The 20,576-nt window shown below is 32.7% G+C and overlaps 1 pseudogene; it reads left to right on the forward strand.

The window, feature by feature from the left end:
* Window positions 1-8,506: 8,506 nt before the first annotated feature.
* Window positions 8,507-14,619, forward strand: LOC21397789 (annotated as a pseudogene).
* The last annotated feature ends 5,957 nt before the right edge of the window (window positions 14,620-20,576 follow it).

Genomic DNA, 20,576 nt, shown 5'->3' on the forward strand with positions numbered 1-20,576 from the left:
CATCAAGTTCGTATGTAATTGTATGTTCGACATTGGTATTAGGAATTTTTCTTTTAGCATAGGAAAAGTTTCCTTTAAGAATATTTTATCAATTTGACACAATAAACCGTCCGTTATCAAATATCTACTAAACTGGTATAGCTTTGATTGAATTTTGACGATTGAAAGCTATATTCTAACGTAATATTCTACTTAAAAGAAATAGCTTCAGTTCAGGTAGAGCCAGGCAGGAAATGGAAACTCGCGTGCTAGAGAAAGTGTTCTGGTTCCCATAGAAGAGACTTCTTAAAACTAATATCTTTTTGACAACAAGAATGTGCAAGAGAGTAGGAAAAGGTTCTTCCGAATAAGTCAATATTGGAAAGCACAACTTCGAATATTGAAACTATTATTTATGCTCAAATTAGAAATTGAATCTTTCCTAGTCATAAATCCGGCCGTGGCGGGTTTTTTTCCGTGCCACTATGGTGTTACCAATGGTCATCTCATTGTTTACTTAGAAAATTGACTACACAATCGTGGTTGTGTTAAAAAATGTGTTCAAGTAGCTTTGCAATAATAGTCTTCTGTTTCTTCTTTGCAAACCTAATTTTAAATGAAAAGTTAAATTTATTTTCGGAATTTTTTAGAGAGGAAGAGGATTAAAATAGTTTTGAATTTGGAGACTAGAGACGTATCCAAGATTATCGGCGAGGACTTTGAGAATGAAATCATTGCTTGGTATTTAAAGAAATCAAACCCCTTCAAGAAGAATGTCTTTAATTTCCTTTAACTTTTTATTTTTTTTTAAAGAAATGCCCTATAAAAAATAGGTGAGAAAGGGATGTGGGGTTTGGTGAAGGGTTTAGCCGTATGTGTGCTTTTACTACAAGCAAGGCTAATTGTTTTATGAGTCCAAGCTATTTCTTAAAGTATTCGAATAATTTGTTAAAAAACTTTCAATTAAAGTTACATTTTTATAAATCTCATTGTTACATTTTTATTACTTATAAAAAAATTTACATTTTAATTTATTTATGATTTTTTAAACTTAAAATTTCAAACACTTATTAAAAAGTCATAATTTTTACCCCTTATTCTCCCAATTAAAGGCAAAAGCAAAAACTTTACAAACAACCTTCAAAAGCTCAATCCTTCACCAACCACACCAACCTGATCTCTTCACACTTTTTCACTTCATTTTTTTTTTTTTCAATTGTTTCACACAATTTGACTCAACAATATTACGGTGACGTTTGTTTTAAAAATTCTGTCTAATTTAAGATTATAATTTTTAATTTTATTATAATATTTTTTTCTCATAAAAAATTTAAATTTTAAAAATTAAAATTATAAATCATCATTTTAAAGCCATAAATTAAACTTGACCTAAATCATAAAGCCACCGGCAACCTTGATGGCTTATACCAAGGGTCTGCCGCGTAAGACATATCTTTACAGTTGGTCAAAGTCAATGCCATTGCAATTGTGGGTTATGTCATGAACTCATGATGATTAATAAAGATTGCAAACTGGATTTTGACTTTGTACAAAGAATTTCTCTAGAAATTGAGGATGTTTGGTAGAGAAATTCGTTCCTTGATTTGAATCATGATTCGTGATTCGTTACAGTATTTTCTCTCACAAAAAATTCACGTAAATTAAAAATAATTTAAATCACATAATTTAAATTCTCCAACCAAACGTCCTCTTAATTTGTTATTTCTGCTAGCTGGAGCCATGCCATGGCCATGTCCTCTTTGCAGCTGTCTGGAAAAGCAACTGCACCGTCTGCGATCCACAATATTTTAATGGGAAGTTGCTGCCCATCGTGGCATAAAATTTTCAAGATCTACTGATCCATCACTAATTGCAAATAAGTAGAGTAATTAATGGTGCGTTTAAAATTTATTTTTAAATAATTTTATTTTTTAAATAAAAATAATTTTAATTTTAGACCGATTTTATTTTTAAAAATATGTTTTATAATTTTATTAAAAAATTATTTTCAGTATAAAAAAATCTATTATTATTTCTCTTTATTTGAGAGAAGAGAAAATAAAAATAAAAAATAAAAAATAAATAAAAGTTGTTTTTCATTTTTTACACTAAATTAAAAAATTATTTTTATTTTTATTTTTTGACTTTAATTTTATCAAACGTTATTTTTCTTCTATTTTTATTTTTTTCTCAAAAATTGTAAAAAATAAAAATAAAAATAACTCCAAACACAACCTAAAGTATTTCTTATCTTTATCCTTATCCTTAGAGATTGCTTTAGTATTAATTACCAGTAGATCCTAACGACATTGCTGTCCAACTAAACCACGTGGCAATTCTTTTCCTTAATTATATTGAGAAAAAAAAAACCACTAATAATTTTGTCCAAGTCTCATTTATTTCATTAATTTAAATTTTTAAATTTAATTTTATTACAGTTAAAATTTTTTATAAAAAATCACATTTAATTTTTTTTATTACAGTAAAATTTTTTTATATAAAATTACATTTTAACTCAAATTCATAAAACTGAACGACACCTGAGATTCTTCGTCTAAAATTTCGAGTCCGTTTGGTACCTAAATTCGTTCTCTGATTCGAATCATGTTTCGTAATTTACTATAATATTTTCTCTCATAAAAAATATAAATAAATTAAAAATAATTATAATCACATAATTAAATTCATGTCCCACTCTGTGTCTGTGTGTCTAACCAATAAATTAATGAAACCTCATTAGAAACTTTAAAACCTCTAACGGTGTAATCTACCCGTTAGTTCTCTCTGTAACTCAACTTTTTTTTCTCTCTATCTAAAAGCATTTCTGCACTTCATCGCTTCAAAGTTCAGTCATCGGAAAACACCATTAACCCTCCTAACGCCCATCTTTTCTCACCATTTACCCACCTCTTTATCGCACAGATTGAGATAGTTTTATTTATGGTTATAAGAGAGGAGGCACGATGGCTCTTCGAAATCACTCTTGCATTTCTGAGATATGTTTTCAGATCCATTGGGAGCACTAAAAAGGAGTCCGTTCTGATGGAATAATTGAAGATATTGTCAAGTGCCGTTCCGTTTTTTTTTTTTTTTGGGTATTTTTTGTTACTACTATTGTTTGGGTGTTTAATTTTTGTGTTGGAATATTGTTCTTCGGTCTGTCTTAGTGCTGTTTTTAATTTTAATTTTAATTTTATTATTATTATTATTATTTTTTTGGTGAACCTTGGTGCTGGGGAAGAAGAACATGGCTGCAAATGGTGAGGATGAGGATCAAAATGGTGGTAATTTTGAAGAGATTGAAAGATACCCATTTGGAGAAACTGTGCTCATTACCACATACCATTTTTTTTTTTATAACTTGCTGATAAATAAGTCTAATAAGATTTGCAAAACTCCTTTGGAAATGCGAAGCAAGATTGCTAAATTTAAAAGCAACTGTTGGTTTGATCTTAGATTGTTTTTAATCTCTTAAAAACATTTTGCACAAAAATGAATGCAGTTATAATATTAAAATATTTTGGAAAAAGACTAATACACTTTTAAATTTATTTAAAGAAGTTGAAACGTGTAATTTTTAAATTCTATTACTTCTGATTCTGTTAAAACATAGCAATCCTAAAATCACTTTATATACAAATGCAAGTTAGGCCAGCCCAATCAACCAATTGTTTGGTGGAGAAAAGAGACAAAATACTCTTTAATCAAATATTTATATTAATTAAAATGATATTAATTAAAAATAAAGAATAAAAATTAAGACAGTGCAATAAGTTCAGTAATTTTTTTTAGCTCATCCCGAGCTTTTGACTGGGTTAGCCCAACTACTTGGCCTAAACCATTGAACAACATATAAGGCCAAGTCAACAGCCCATTAAACGTGCTAGTTGGGTTGGGCAAGATAGCACATGAGCCATAGACGAGCAAGTCCATCACCATGGATGGGCTAACCCATCGTAGCCCAAGATAAGCCGATCTTAGTCGCTTAGATTCTTAAAAATTAGAAATAATGCAAATGAAAAATGGTTTCAATAGATTACATTCCCGGTTCCCCTTATTGCCTGATAGGTGTAAATGAAAGAGTGACATAAACGATATTTGTTAAATTACATGCATTAATACGAATATTTAACTCGAACTATGTACAATATTTTGGATTCTAAGAAGTTAATTTATTATAGATGGAATACTGTGCATCATTGAATTAGAAAACCTCATGCATGGATAGAACTTTTTTTTTTTTTTTTTGAATGAAACTCCCTCAAAGAGAGGAGAATATTATTAAAGAAAGGAAAAAGAATACGAAACAAAAACTCAATCAAGAGAATATGTAAAAAAGCAAACCCATAGCATTCTCATATACTAAAAAATCAAAAGAATCAGGACAAGCTGACCACCACATCTTATTCTTATTTATCATATCAAGATTAGCTAATCTATATACATGAGAAAACCTAAAATTCATCCTTCTAGACAACAGAATAGCCCGATTTCATGCATTCCGCAACTTTTAAGGCACATCTAAAGAGCTAGACTCAAGAAGCAAAACGGCCATAACTGAATCACTTTTAAGTCAATGCTTGTGCCAACCATTCTCATAAGCAATAAGAACAGCATTAATAATAGCCCAAAGCTCTGTTTCAAAAGCAAACAAAACCTCTAAAAATCCTGAAAATTCCCCCACAAGCAGCCGCACCAAGAGCACCTCTAGCAGAACCATCAGTATTAACCCTAATCCAACCAGGATTAGGCATCAATCAGAAAACCGGAGTCACTTTTGAGGACCTAGATAAATTTGGCTTCAATCTCAACCTTTGATGAACCAGCTTGTATCCTCGTAAGAATTTGAGGATTTGATAGTAACCGGTTATCTTTGATATGGATCATAAATAAAGTTAAATATTATTGTCACGAATTATACTAACCAGCTATTAGGGACAATCTGTGTTTAACACGGTCGTGTTTTGTTAATCTCTTTATTAATTATGTCAAAAAATCAGATTAATCCAAATTGTTCATTAATAATAATAAAAATGTCATCCCGAACATAGAATGTTTATTTTTCGGATTGACATGACGAATACACATCACCGTTTAATTAGTACATCATATATGGCTGACACAATGACGACTTAATACGAGGGATCGCTAAGTTTGGATCTTCTTTGCCTCAGTGTTGCTCTGTCCTGATCAGCTGGCTTTTTAATTAACTAGTTTCGTGATTGTTGTAGTAGCTCGCTGAGAAACTAGGAGTAACTTTTATCGGTAGCAAAAACTTTCAGTATTACATTGGATTACCTTTATTATCATCATAGGATACCGTTGGTGACCACTGTTTGGGACACCTTTTATATTCCAGATGTCTAATGTGACATTTTCCACAATAATTTTTTTTTACTATAAAATCAATTTAGCAATTACAGTACCCCATCTGTATTAAGCCTCAGAAGAAGAATGAACTATTGAGAAACAAGCTCTTGCAAAAAGTTCCACACCAACACTGGTCTCCTTTAAGGCCCGGGGGCTCAATTTCCCCTCAACTTCTTATTTGTATTTTGTAACCTATATGTATGTATAGTATGGCCATGTATATAGTAAATTAGACATAGTCCCCTCCCCTTAAAAAAATTTAAAAATCTACTCTTATATCCTAAAAAATTTTGAATATTTAATGGGTTCATACTTTAAAAGCCTTTTCAACTTAAGAAGAAAGGAAAAGGAAAGAGGAATTTGTAATCTATTTTAACCCTTCTCCTTCATTGTGAAGATATCTTTTTGCTATTATCGTTATGCAGTTACAATAGCTTAATGGTCCAAATGATTTATCCTCATTTTATAACCAAAAAAAAAAAAAAAAGTTAATCCAATTTAGTGAGTATTATCTGAAGGTGTCCTTTTTTTTTTTTTTTTTTTTTTTTTTGGCCAAAGAGCTCATGATACTTGGTGATCAGCTTTAAATTTACTTTATTGATGTTCGTTCTAATGAGCAATAGTTCATATAAAAAATTATTTATGATATTGCCAAAAAAAATAATAATAAATGGTTGAGACAAAAAAAAAAGAATGCAAATCTATTAGTTTATCAACTCCTAATATCAATATTAATTGTATCTTTTGTTACTTCTACTTCAAAAACGGGTATTTTTGCTATGAACGTGAAGAGAATCATCCATGTAATAGAATGTGAGTTCAATTGATAAATAATGTTTTACTTGTGTACATTGAAAAGGATAGCTTCAATAACCTTGATAATGAGGTTATATGAGAACCCGTTAGGGTGTGTTAACAATTAATTTTGACTAAATTTTTGTTATCTTTATAATTAGCCCCCTGACAAAAATTTGTCACCTCATCACTTCCTATCATTGTACAAAAAATATCATAAATCAGCGCTAGCTAGCCAGCGGCTATCTATTTCCTACGTAATACTTTATTTTGATAGTTGAAGACTACCGTTATCTTACCAAGATACTTGTGATACTAAAAACTTTGGCAACTGGCAATAGCAAGTTAGTGCCCGTCTCACCAGATTTTAAAAATAAAAAAAAAAGTACTCAAAGATTTTTTTCTCATAGAAATATAAGAAAAATATCACAATAAAACCATACAAAAAGAAAAAAGAAAAAATATATGAGGACACCAATTTGCTCTTTAAAAAAAAAGCTTCTATTTGGACAACAATCTCCCAAAAGAAATCCAAAGCTTATACAATTAGGGCAAAAAAAAAAAAATAGAAATACCACTCAAGATAATAAAAAAAAATATTGTTTATATCACTTCACTTAAAAATAAATAAGTGTCATTCAATTAAATAAAAAGAAAATAAAAAGTCACGATAACATCTAATTATTTAAAATGATATAAATAATAGACTTGTATAAAATCATGATAAATTATGTATTTTTATGAGGAAAAAAATTAGCCTTTAGATAAGTCAAGTAATTATGCTACATATAAATGTTGGATATATGTCAAGTTTAAAAAGGTCCTATGTCAATGGTCTAAATGTTAGTTTTCTCAACTCTGGCGGCCATCAGACATCAATTTCTTTAGCAATTTGCTCTTTTGTCGAGTGGAAAAGTCTCAATCATGAGCTGTCAGGTTTCTTTCCACTTCATTGGTTTCAACAGGTCAATCCTTCACTAAGATTAAAGGTTGTTTTCTGGTGTTCGAAATTTAATTCGCGGCTCCAATCTCAATCCAGAATTACAATTTGAACGGTTAAATTTGCAATATATCATTTTAAAGTTTTAAGCAAGTAATTCAATATACTAGCTAGAACCTTTATAAAGTTCGCAAATATATTGTTCCATTTTGCATTTAAACGTTCAAATTTGAAGGTAATATATCGTACTATCGCACTATGCATCATGGATGATTAGTATTTTGTTGTTTAGTCTTTAAAACTTTTTTTAAAAGTTGATTATATATATTCATTGAATTTATTTTCACGGCATTGTGGTATCTAAACTCTAATAATTATATTAACGATTAGTTGTTCAGATTAAAGTGATTAAGGATTCGTTCAGGTCACAGATTCGAGTTGATATGTGATTTTATATAAAAAAAATTTTACTACAATAAAACTGAAATTAAAAATTCAATTGGTAGCTTAAGTTTCCAATGTACAAGAAGTACAAGGAAGTTGAAGTCATTGTACTCGAAACCTTCAAATATTAGAGTATGTACTCTGTACTCATGATATTATTGTTTTTGTCAAGTTTTATGCATTACTTTTGCTTAATTTGAAAAGTCCATATATCAACTTTGACTCTAAGGAATTAAAAATAAGTTACAATTATACTAAAATTCAAAGATGAATCAGCCTTACAAAAATTTAGCGACCAAATCATTACAATAATGATAACTTGGGGACTAAACGTTTTAAGAATTAAGCTTAACTAATAAAAGCTTATTTTCACAACTTTTTTTAGACATTGCTAGTTCATCGTCTGGATCAATTCTAACCTCGGACCTAACCATGAAAAGACTCGGACTCAAAAAAACAAAAAAACAAAAAAAAAAACAAAACAAGACGCTAACGCTGTAGCCACATAAAAACAGAAATATTAATTGTTCAAATCGATCATGAGACAAAGGCACATAGCATGTTGCTGAATGATAGATATATACATATGCATATATGTAAGTACGTACGTATGTATTCATATATGTATGCCCTTTTCTCCATTGCTTTAATGTTAATGTGGATCCCATCAAACATAGACAGAAACTAAAAGAATAATTAAAAAAAAACAATTATTACTCTTATTTATTAATCAACTTCTTTGATAAGTGACAGTTTAATTTTTTTTTTTTTTTTATAAAACAATTCTTAACCTCATTAAACAGATATAATCTATTCTTTTTTGTTAAATTTTTAACAGATTTTTAGATGTGAACATCATGTGCCATCCTTTTTCAATTAAATGATAAAAATGCCCTAAGGGCCTTTTCTTCCTCAGCTTCCACAGAAAGCAAGAAAATTTGAAAGAAGAAATGGTGTGGAAGGTTTCAAATCCTTGTTTTGCATTCTCTCTTTCCTCAACAGAATGGGTTTCAAATCCCTGTTTGGCCGGAGAAAGAAACCGGATTCCTCAACCGCAAACCCTAATCTTTCGCCGGCGGAGGTTCTGTTTGTGTCCCTATCGCCATCCGTCAACGGCCGCACTCAGATCGAGGAGCTCGAGCTGGTGTTCAAGAAATTCGACATCAACGGCGACGGCAAGATCTCTTGGTCGGAGCTCGGCGCGATAATGGGGAGCCTGGGATAGCCGTCCGGCGAGGAGGAGCTTCGGAAGATGATCAAGAAGGTGGATTCCGACGGCGTCGGCTTCATCGATTTGAAGGAGTTCATCGGTCTACGACATCGACAAGAACGGATCGATTTCGGCGGAGGAACTTTACGAGGTGCTGAGGAGCCTCGGCGACGAATGCTCAATCGCCGAGTGCCAGAAGATGATCAGCGGCGTTGACTGCGACGGAGACGGCACGATCAGCTTCGAGGAGTTAAGGTCATGATGATGATCAGCATTGCCGGAGAGGACAGAAGTGAGGTACCGAACAAGAGAAAAGACCAGGGAATTCGAGGAAGAAGAAGAAGAAGAGTAATTAAGGGCAATTTTGCCTTTCAACCATAAACATGGGTCACGTCGGGGGTCACGTGTATTGTCCTGTTAGTTTTTGGAGATTGCATCGTTTAAAGAGATTAATGGAGTCGTTTTATTAAAATAAATAATTAAGGATTAAATTGTCACTTATTAAAAAAATTAAAGATTATTTGTGCAAATTATCCTACTGATATACATACCTACTTTTTATTTTTTTTACTTTTGTTTTCCTTTTTTTAGTGAAAACTGGTCTAGGTACGTTGCCCCATGGCAGACTCTGCAGAAATTTGCCAGCCTTTAATAACATGTATCTTTTTTTTTTATTTTTTTTATTTTTTTTATTTATAAATCGACGACCGATTCCCCTCTCAAGTATTAATTGCAGAGAAATTATAATCCGAATCAGCGAATAGTACAGATTCTGCCAATAAAATAAAGCGAGCATTATTATACAACAGAGCAGACCCAACATAGGAGATATCCCGATCGTGAACGGCGCGATCAACGGCACGTTCAGAGTCCTGAACCTCACCGGCGTCGTCACCAGGGTCATTCTCAGCGGCCACGTTCTAGAGGTGGGTCTCGGCCTTTTGGGGAGAGAGAAAGAAAAGAAGAGAGAAAAGTGGAGTGCTGCCATTGATTCCGGCGGAAAGAGACCGGCGGGAGGAGCTGTCATTGATTCCGGCGGAAGGAGACCGGCGGAAGGAGAAATAAATAAAATTAAAATTAAAAAAGTTATTTTCTTAATTTTACTTTTTTACTTGGTTATTTTAACCAAATTCTCTCCGTTGGGCGATTCGGTAACACCATAATATAGATATCATATAATATGCACTATATACATACATATACACGTTCTTATATTAATTACAATAGGTGCAAAGTTTTTAAATAGCTAGATAGAAAATTTAACCCAACCATATTATTATTTGGAATTAGATGAAAGTTGATCGTTTAGACCCAAAAAAAAAAAAAAAAACCCTTGTCCCATTATATATGATATATATGTAGAAACTGATAACAATGCACGTAGCATATAGTGCATGGATATTTATAATTATACGAAGAATCAGGAAAGTGTCTAATCATGACACATTATAATACATACACGTAAAAAAGAGAATCGAACAGATACATTGGTGGAAATCCTAACTGTCGACACGTTTTAAGAGTGAAAAGAAAGAACCGATTAATTTCAACCCCAACAACCAAAATCTAGATCTACAGTTATAAACATGCAAATATATTTACAGTACCATTGATTGCAAGTAGCAGATCTGTCGTGTGAGAAACTCGAAGAAATATTATTTGGTTTGGTCATAATAAATGCAAATATATCATACAAGCATTTGCTTGCTCTTTCCATGTGGTCAGCTATTCAATCTGAAACAATTGCAACTTCCTCAGTTGGCTTTCTTTATAATAAAACAGCTAAGTCGATTAGTACTTTTTTTGTTTTTTTGTTTTTTTTGTTTTTTCCATTTTTGTGTATTGGGTGAAGAAGCTGTTATGTCCGGAACCATTAATAGCTTTCCATGCTGTCTTGGTCGACCTTGGTTGCTGTCTTGGTCGACCCCTAGCTAGCTTATAATAAATTGACAACCACTGATGAATCCAAGTCATCACCTGGAAACACTTCAGCATCTCTGAATTATTGGTTAATTACATATGTATGTGTATATATAGCTATATAAAGCGATCCTTCCAAATAAAAATTTAAAGGAGAGAAATGTATATGTATTCATGTGAGAGTTTTTTACGAGTTTTTAATTTGAGTTAAGATGTGATGTTATATGAGAGCTTTTTATTGTAGTAAAAAAGTTAGATGTGACTGTTTTTGAGAGCTTTTTACTATAACAAAACTCGAATTCTAAACTTAAATTGGCGAAGTGAACATGACCATTGTGTGTTTACGTTGTTTATTCTTTGTTTTTTTTTTTTTTTCTGCAGGAAAAGAAAGTGATTTTCTTCTTCTTCTTTTTCTTCCTTTTTTATTTTTTAAATTTTCCCCTCTAGTTAATTTGCTTCTACAAGGAAAGCAACAATCCAACTGGTGTAAATGATTAACAAATTTCTCACCCAACAACCGAGCGTAGGACATTTGTACACGAGGTTTTTTGTCGTCTTCTCTTGGCTCTTATTTGATGTTAAAGAAGAACTAACGCGTCTCAATAAGTTGGCACCCGGCCGCTAGATTCCAAATTTCCGACTCAAATTCATTTAAATTTAAAGAAAAAGAATCAGATTTACAAAAAGTTCATAAGAGAATAAAAGAAAAAAAACTTCTAAAAAAGCTAACAAAAATAAAAATAAAAGCATAACAAAAACTAGAAACTGCCGAGGAAATCTTGGTGAAGAATACCGAAGATAATAGCAGTATAGCACCCAAGCATATGTTATGCCCCTAGAAAGTAACCTGCTTAAAAATCCTTGTAAAACCCAATAGGAAAAGGCCAGAAAAAGAAAAAAGGGTACATGATCAACATTAGAACCAAGAACTCCAGTCAAATAATAAGTCGTCTATGAAGAAAAACTATAAGAAAGCAACCCTCCATATCATGGGCAAGAGGACCCAGGCAGAAGGAGGAACGTTAAACCACCAAACCTCATCCTCCAGATTAATTAATACCATGTGAAACCAGTTTGTATTATTAGCAACTTTTTTGCCCTCTCTGAAAATATACAAATAAAAAAATATGTCATTTGTCCCAGAAGATGACAAGTTAACTAACAACCAACGGGCCAGCTTGTATCTCCAAAGAACATATGAACTACGATTTAATCAAGTCAACCACAGATATAAATAGAATCACTCAATCCAAACCTTTCTTCCACATCCGAATGAGCAAGAAAAATAACATTGATTGTCTCAAAAACATCCTTTGCAAAAATCTTTATATTTTTATAAGGGATATGCTAGAACTATGGACTCTACTAGAAGAGACTTTTCCAACTCAAAACGTTAACTTCGTGAGTGGGCCCCATTTGTTGTGAGGAAAAGTCAAAGAAAAGGGATACTTTTCTCCAACAAAAAAAAAAGTCTCAAAGGGTTTCTTGTTGTAATTGTTCTGGTTTTGTTCTTAGTGAAATCCAGGTCCTGACCGTGGAAGGGGATTTCCGAACCACGTAAATTGTCTGCGTTTGATTTGTGTGTGGTGTTATGATTCTTTATTGGTTCTTGAATTCTCTCTTTCGAGTTCCTTTCGTTAGAAATTTTGCCAATGTCAGTATGAAAGTCCACCATAAGCGGATTGCCCCAAACAACCACTAGAAACACCATCAATGACGTTAACTTTTATCCAATATTTCTGTAAAGAAGGACACCAAAGCACCAATACAGTTCTAGGAGCCTCTCGAGCAGTGCTAATAATGGTAAGTCTCCTCAAAATCAATCTAACGTTTTTACTTGTTCATATTAAAAAAAGAATAAATCATTCTACTACACTTTTTTTTTTTTTTTTGGAAGGATTCTACTACACATTTTCTTAATCATATACCAATTTACCAGAAATAAATCACCCTACTTCACACATTCTCATATCAATATCTACTTATAAAAAAAAAATCAAAATCAAAATCATATTTAGAAAACCCCAACAAAACCAAATTCACCGTACATCACATATTCATATCCAAACGTATACCACTTAACCAAAATAGGGAAGCAAACCTAACTAACAAAAAAAAAAAACCTAACCAACACATTTTAGAACTTTCCATTACAAAAATAACACATAAACAAACTTAAAACCAACTTATCAAAGAACCAAAACAATTACAAACATCACTAATTTTCCAATCACAAATTCATACTAGCTTCCCATGCATATATCCAAAAGTAAACAAAATAAAATGAAATCACAAAATCATCAACTATTAAATTTTATAATCATCCATTTTTTTAAAAAAAAAGACCTATATAGCTAAGGAAAGACAGTAGTGGCACCTGATGGTCAGCTTGCGGTGTAGATCACAACAAGATAAAGAAAGAGGTGGAGAAATCTTGGGAGGGAAGAAGAGAGGGAGGAGGATCAAATTAGCCCTTACAAAGGGCGTAGCTCATAACAAGATAAAAATCAGTAGCATATATTAGATGCTTAATGTCAATTCTCTTTTTTTTTTAATTAAAAAAAATGGACCTTTTCCCCCTCATAATTAAAAAGAAATCAAATTTTATGTCCCGGCCCTTCTATAATTTCCAATAGACTCTTTCATCGATGATCTCTCTAATTTATAAACTCTAGATTTTTCTCTCACTTCCCCTCTCTCTTTTTTCCTCACCTCCCAAATCTCTCTCTAACTGATGTAAAGCTTAAATAGAAAAAAAAATTAAAAAATTAAAATAAAATAGATAGATCAGTTAGCCTGTTGATTCACACAAAACACTAAGAAAAATGCTTTAAACTCCGTTGATTCAAATAGAATACTGGAAATTGACATCAAAATTCGTTGATTCACAAAAAATGCCAAAAATTAAAAAAAAAATAAAGTGTCAACATTCAAATTTTATTCATAATAAAATTCTCCCTTCTTACATATGATAAGACTAACATAGCTATAAGTTGTAATGCTCTAAACGATTACGGGAGACTACAAATAAAAATAGAAAAATAAATCATTACTAAAAATAAAAAAGGAAACTAACTTATATTTGACCTAAGAATTATGCCAAAATGAAACTTGACTTTCTTAGACCAAATTATTACAAAAAGTTTCACTGTAAAACGGTAATTTAATTAATTAAAAACTTGTAATAATAGAATTTGACTTTTCTTACACAATAATTGTCTTCGAGCCAAAAATATTGATTTGTTTTCTAATGTGGCCTGCATCATCTTCCCTTGGTTGGAGAGAATTCAGAGTAACCTCAAGTGATATGTGTAGAGAATAATTTTCTTCATGAATTCTAGATGATCCATTTTTGAAGTGAATAAATTTTGAACTCACTAAAATGATCGTTTTTTAAAATAGGTAAAATAAAATCAATTGTATCAATTTTAAAAATGAATATTTTAGAAACCTCCACCAAGTGTTGTTCAAGAATAAAATCAATTCTTCTTTCTTACATGTGATAGGACTAATATATTTATAGGTTAAAATGCTCCAAATGGTAACAAAAAACTACAAATAAAAATAGAAAAATAAATGATTCCCAAAATAAAAAAGGAAACTAACTTATAGTTGACCTAAGAATTAAGCCAAAATGAAACTTAGACTTTCTTAGACCAAATTATTATAAAAATGAAACTTTTCTAATTGTAAATGGTAATTTAATTAATTGAAAACTTTTAATAATAAAAATTTGAACATTTTCCTATAATAATTGTATTCGAGCGAAAAAAATAGATTTCTTTATTGTTATGGGATGCACCACTAACTCCCTTCCATCCCAAATCTCAAAGTTTTATCTCAAAAATACCCTTTTCATCTCTTTCACACCATTCAGTCTCTCAACACTGTCGCCGATGCCGCCTCCACAATCTCAACAACTATACCCGCCATCACCGTCGTGACGTCACCACCAGTGTGACCACCATAATCTAGATATCGCATATAATCCTAAATATTTTTCTGTTGTAATTAAGTTGTTTGAATTTGTAAATGAGTTTGTCTGTATATTTTTAGTCTTCTTTCTTAGTTACAATTCATAGAGAAACTTTAGTTATAATTTTAGGAATATTTCTGTTATATTTATATCGACGATGATTATATATAAAAATGAGCATTTGTAATATATTTGTTTAAAGATTGTTATTTATGTAATCTTAAGGAAATTGATTATATTTAGTTTATAAATAACATTGGAAGAAAATTTTGTTTGAGTAAGGAAATAGTTTTCGGTTAAAATGTTTTTAATTTACCTTCCAAAGAAAAACTATCATTAAAAGTGGCACACTTAATGACGGTTTTTGCAAAATTAATTATCGTCTAATGCTTATTAGATGACACTTAAAAACTCATCATTATAGGTTAAAAGACATACGATAACACAATATCTAAAGATGGATTAAAAACCGTCACGATATCTTCTGACAAAGGTTTTTCACTGTTATTGTATTTGCTTATTGTACTAGTGACGAGATCACAAAAACTAAGAGCAAGAGCAAAGAGGAAATTAAGTGAGCAAAGGATGAGACACGTCACGTGAGCTCGTTTGAAAACCGTGACTGCATGAGGACTGAGCATATCATGTAACATGTTGCATGAGATCTATTCTTTCAAAATTTTAAGTCTTTTGTCAATTAATTAGGATTACTCTGCAATATTTTGATTGAATTCAGGGACTAATTTTCTGATTAGAAATTTTAGAAAATAACTCGTCAATTTACTTATAAACCTTTAAATATATCTTCCTACACTACAAGAAAAATGAATTTTTGCGACGACAAAAAGTCGTCGCAAAAACCCAGTGTCGTCGCAAATAATCGTTTTGGCGACGACATGTCGTCGTAGATATGTCATCGCAAAAACTTTTTTTGCGACGCCACAGTATCGTCGCAAATATATTTGCGACAACAAGCGTCGCTAATACGCCGTTGTGAAATTCTCGTGATATAATATTTTTTGTGACAATAAATTTCAAAATGTCGTCGCAAATAATCTTACTTTTTTGCGACGACAAGTATAAAAAAGTCGTCGCCAAAAACTAAAATAAATTTTTTTTTCAATTTTTTTAAAAAAGGCAATTAATTAATTTTTATAATTTTAATTAAACATTATTATGTTACATACTGAATATAATTTATTAAGATACATTAAAAGTGAAATTTAAATTAATATTAAAAACAGTAAATCTAAATAAATTTATAAAATATATTATGAATACTACATGAAGTGCATATATAATGTTCAAAAAAATATAAAAGTCTAAATAAAGTGAAAAATAAAATAGAACATATAACGGAACTATTCGTCTAAGTTTGCAGTATCGCCAACAGCTGAATCATCATCAGGACTGTCATCATCTGAAGGAGGCAGAGGAGCATCTAGGTCAACTGGTTCTGGACGAGCAATCATAGGTAATTGGACGTTAGGTTGCAATTTAGACGCCAACTCTAACATCTTCACCTGATTGTCATAAATCTTCATTTGTTCCCGGTACGATTTCGTTAAATAACGATCCATACGTGGGTCAGGTTGAGCCGATGATGTTGCGTCCGAGAATGAACTAGCAGATGAAGGAGAAGCCCCGGAGTAATGCTTTTGGGAGAGCGTCGGACCCACTCCTATCTTATGTCCTTTACGCATGCCAAGAACTTGCTCCAAAACCCCATGGTCGTCAAGGGGGGTCTAGTCGAGCTTGAAGTAGTCTGTGTTCTTTGCATTTGTCTCTCCTCCTCCAGGGTGTTCTACATAATAAGACATTATAATTATTTTTACGTGTTATAAAACCATTATTTCAGTATGAAAAAATGTAATATGAAAAGTAAAAATACTTACGAAAGTCTGTTCCGTATGGGTATTAACCCAAGAGTCCCCGCGACGATGCATATCCGCCCAATTGTCTATAGCAGACATCAGCTCTTGGGTCTCCATACTGGCCTGTGAAATAAATTACATTTATTAAAATTCTTAAATTCTAACTAAATTTCGGCAGCATAACGACTTATTTTTCATATAATCCAAAAATCAAAACCTGTAAAAAAACAACTTTAAAAGATTTCGGCACACCATAACTGCAAGATGTGCCACCCAGAACAAGAATCACAAACATATAAATACGTTAATGATAAAAAAAACTAAGTACTAACCTTTTTATTGTGATGCTGAAAGTACGATAACCGACCATGTAGGCTTGGATACTTTTGGTTGCTGCGATTACTTCTATTTGTCTCTGATATTTTCTGTTTATGATTAACTATAATAAGTAATAGTTGTAGTGGTGGTGCAAGGAACTTTTCCAGTCTTTGTAGCACTTTGCTGCCTCCCTATCAACAACAGACCTCAGAATGCCGTTCTTATAGTTATAATCCATGTTAAATCAATCCTTGCAAAACAGTTTCACATCGTTAAAACGCATTGTTAACTATAGTATAAACTATACAAATTATTGCATAAAATAAATACCAGCATCCGGGCCAGAATTGTCCTCTTGTCCATGTCGCTAATGTCTTGCCAAGCATCGTGGAAGGGCTCGCATATGTCCCTGGTATGAATACCAACCGCACTATCAAACCAGACACCATATTTACCAAGCGCCTTCCAAGTACCTCCCGCCTCATCAAATTCTACTGTGATTTTTCTGTCTTGAAGAACCTTTTGGGCGATTTCATAACCTTTTGTCCCACATCGCCCTCTACGTTGACGAGGTTCAGGTGCTGTAAGCATATGAAAGCATTTCAAATCAACATGTACTACTACATTTATTTACTATATGATAGAACGAGAAAAAAAGTCAGAATAACATACCAGACTCACAGTATGCTGGGACTCTATGAGGACCGAGAGGAGGCTGCGCTCCCCCTGAAGAGCCAGCGCAAGTCGCTACCCTACCAGCCATCAATGTCTGTGAACAAATTCATATTAATAATAATATTTATAAATTCAAATAAGATCATAATATTAAAACGAAATCTGAGAAAAATGACAAAAATTACTATTCTGTAGTTCTACTCATCGTCGCTGCTACATTGTTGATTGTCTCCATTATCATTTATGTCATCATCGTCTTCAGATTCAATGACTTCCTCTTCAACGTACTCCTCTAAAGTTTCATCGTCTTCGTCATTAATAAAATCATCAACTACGGGAGACTTATCTTTCATAATTGCATCAACATCGGAAGTGACAACATTAGACGATTCATCATCTCGATTCAATACAAATGAGTCAATCTCTGGTAGTTTCACTACTAACTCAATATTTATAGACTCTGTATCCTGGACTATCATCATGTCATCAATTTCAGTTTCTGGAATGTCCTGGATATGTCGATGTCTAAAGTGTTCTACAACCTTCCAGTTTGGACCGTTAAATAAATCGTCTACGTAAAAAACTTGCTCTGCTTGAGATGCAAGTATGAAAGGTTCGTTTTCGTACCACGTGTCTTTAACAAAAACACTTATTCTATTTTTATAGTGTTGAATCATTTTCTTCCCCGGACGAGAGTCAAACCACAGACATTTAAAAAGCATAACATAATTGTCATTCAAGTAGAACAGTTCACAAATATCCTCTAAAACTCCATAAAACATTTGGTTATCAGGTCCGCGAATACAAACACCACTATTTTGAGTACTTCGATTCATATCCCGATTGCGTGTTAGAAACTTGACACCATTCACCACACAACCAGGATAACTTCAACATGAGAAGTTTGAACCACTTGAAAGCGAAAGTATTTGATCATTCGCTTCTGGGCCATTCTGCTTTCGAATATTGAAAATCTGTAAGGAGACATGAATTTTGTTTAAAACGAAACTTTTTAATGACTTAACAATGTTAATGCAAATTAATTATAAATGTACCTTATTCTTAAACCATTTTAGAAATTCTTTCGATTGAATTTCATCCAATGGTATGATTCGACCGTCGGCTCAATCTCCTTCTTATGGTCACTGTTTAACAGAGAATGAAAGTAAATGACACGATTGTATGCGACACAATCAATGAACAATTAAGTGACAAAAGTGAAAGTAATACGTACTCAATGAACTCCTGAATTTCTGGATAGTTCTGTAGGACGTACCACTCGGCTTTCTCTCGCAAATGAGTATCCAATGTGACGGGGGTCATCTTCCCAATTGGCCGACAGTGAGTCTAAAATACAGAAATCTTTTTAACAATACGATCTTCATCGTCCATCCAATTTCTGCCCAGTCAGTTAAACCGTGTTTCAACTCCAGTTAAATACAACGAACAAAAAGTGAGAGCTTCGTTCACAATGTATGCCTCAGCAATCGAACCCTCAGGACGTGCACGATTCTTGACATATTTCTTTAATGATCCAAGAAAACGTTCAAATGGATACATCCATCTTAAGTGAACTGGTCCTCCTCGAATGGCTTTTTCAGGCAAGTGTATAACTAAATGTACCATTATGTTAAAAAAGACAGGAGGAAAAATTGTTTCTAACTTGCATAAAATAAGCACAATATCTTGTTGAGCTTTCTCTAAATCACTTTTCCGCAATGTCCTTGAGCATATTAACTCGAAAAAATTACTTAATTCTATTATTGCATCAACGATCTATTTCTTCATGAATGGTCGTATCCCTATTGGCAATAATCGCTGCATTATGATGTGACAGTCATGTGATTTTAGCCCAGTAATTTTATTCTTCCCTTCGATCACATTTTTCTTTAAATTTGAAGCAAATCCATCAGGAAACCTTACTGATTTTAAAAAATCACAAAACTTTTTACTGTCGTCGGGAGATAGTGTATAAGACGCATGTGGTTTCATCCAATGATCACCATCTTTGTACAAATGCAACTCCTTGCGCACCCCCATATTTTGCAGATCGATTCTCACCTTATCCATATCCTTACTTTTTCCGTCAATGTCTAGAATTGTGCCTAATAAGCTATCGCATACATTCTTCTCAATATGCATGACATCTAAGTTGTGACGTAACGATAATGACTTCCAATAAGGCAACTCCCAAAAGATACTCTTTTTTGTCCAATTAAGCTCGCTTGCATGTCTTTTCCGCTTCTTACCACCATACTTTTCATGTTTACCAGGCAATCTGAAGGACACATTTTGTAACTGAGCTAAGATTTGGTGAACAGATTTTTGAGCCGGTGGAGGTCGTTTCTCAACCATACCATCAAACTTTTTATTTTTTCTCATCCCATGTTTAATAGGAAGCCATTGCCGATGGCCAACAAAACAAGTCTTACTTGTTATCCTCTTTGATGGAGTTGCATCGTTGCAAGTTGGGCATGCTAAATAGCCCTGACCACTCCATCCAGATAAACTACTACGAGCAGGAAAATCATTAACAGTCATGAGTAACATAGCTCGCATATGAAATGATGTATTCAAAACTGCGTCACGTATAAATACTCCTTCATTCCACAAGTCTTTTAGCTCATCCACAAGGGGCCTTAAAAAGACATCCATATCCTTTCCGGGTGCATTTGGGCTAGGAATTAACAATGTCAACATCTTATAATGATCCTTAGTGCATAACCACGGAGGTAAATTGTAGGCCGTTAAAACTACCGGCCACATACTGTATGAGAGGCTCATGTTCCCGAAAGGATTGAAACCATCAGCGGCCAACTCCAAGCGAACATTTCTCGGCTCACGTGAAAACTCAGGATACTTTTCATCTACCTCCTTCCATTCAATACCATCGACTGGATGACACATTAAATCCTCATCATTTGAAAGCCCACGATGGTGCCACGTCATATCTTTAGCTGTGTGACGAGAACCGTACAGACGCTTCAACCAATCTGTTAACGGGAAATAACGTAGTACTTTCCACGGGACTTGTTTAGTACCCTTTGTCTTTTTTTTCTTCCAACGTGATGTTTT

This window comes from Morus notabilis, unplaced genomic scaffold (genome assembly GCF_000414095.1).
Source record: "Morus notabilis unplaced genomic scaffold, ASM41409v2 Scaffold6, whole genome shotgun sequence".
Lineage (NCBI taxonomy): Eukaryota > Viridiplantae > Streptophyta > Magnoliopsida > Rosales > Moraceae > Morus > Morus notabilis.